The following is a 920-nucleotide window of genomic DNA, read 5'->3' as shown; positions in this document are numbered from 1 at the left end:
ATAGGTACTAGCAGTTTTCTATAACAAAAATTCAGCGACGTTACAGTTTTGTCTCAAAATTTTAATGTTAAGGTCGTTTCTAATTTCCTATTCGTCTACTGCTCTTGAACGGGTGAAAAAGTGCGTCACACGGTTAGATGAACCTGTCAATGAAAACTTTCGTTGGTGAAATAATAGCTGTTTCATCATCTGTATATGTGTATAGCCAATTTACTATGTTTCCTCTAAAAAAAAATATATATATATATATATATAGTCGGATGATTCCAGAATGAGATTTTCACTCTACAGCGGAGTGTGCGCTGATATGAAACTTTCCTGGCAAATTAAAGCTGTGTGCCCGACCGAGATTCGAACTCGGGACCTTTGCCTTTCGCGGGCAAGTGCTCTACCAACTGAGCTACCGAAGCACGACTCACGCCCGGTACTCACAGCTGTACTTCTGCCAGTACCTCGTCTCCTACCTTCCAAACTTTACAGAAGCTCTCCTGCGAACCTGGCAGAACTAGCACCCCCGAAAGAAAGGATATTGCGGAGACATGGCTTAGCCACAGCCTGGGGGATGTTTCCAGAATGAGATTTTCACTCTGCAGCGGAGTGTGCGCTGATATGAAACTTTCCTGGCAGAGTAAAACTGTGTGCCCAACCGAGATTCGAACTCGGGACCTTTGCCTTTTGCGGGCAAGTGCTCTACCAACTGGGCTACCGAAGCACGACTCACGCCCGCTACTCACAGCTTTACTTCTACCAGTACCTCAGTTGGTAGAGCACTTGCTCGCGAAAGGCAAAGGGCCCGAGTTCGAATCTCGGTAGGGCACACAGTTTTAATCTGCCAGGAAAGTTTCATAGTCGGATGATTATTGACTTACAAATCATTTTAAGGGTACAATGTTATTTGACAGTGAAGAAGTGATTTATGT

At 44.5% G+C, this 920-nt stretch overlaps 1 non-coding gene across 1 annotated transcript; it reads right to left on the bottom strand.

Annotated features, from left to right (window-relative positions):
• Window positions 1–336: 336 nt before the first annotated feature.
• Window positions 337–411, bottom strand: Trnas-cga (transfer RNA serine (anticodon CGA)). Its single transcript has one exon. It is a non-coding gene; the product is annotated as a tRNA-Ser (tRNA).
• Between the last annotated feature and the right edge of the window lie 509 nt (window positions 412–920).

The sequence above is a fragment of the Schistocerca serialis genome, chromosome 3 (genome assembly GCF_023864345.2).
Source record: "Schistocerca serialis cubense isolate TAMUIC-IGC-003099 chromosome 3, iqSchSeri2.2, whole genome shotgun sequence".
Taxonomy (NCBI): Eukaryota; Metazoa; Arthropoda; class Insecta; order Orthoptera; family Acrididae; genus Schistocerca; species Schistocerca serialis.
The sequence above is the reverse complement of the archived record's forward strand: the minus strand, read 5'-3'. Positions and strand labels throughout refer to the sequence as shown.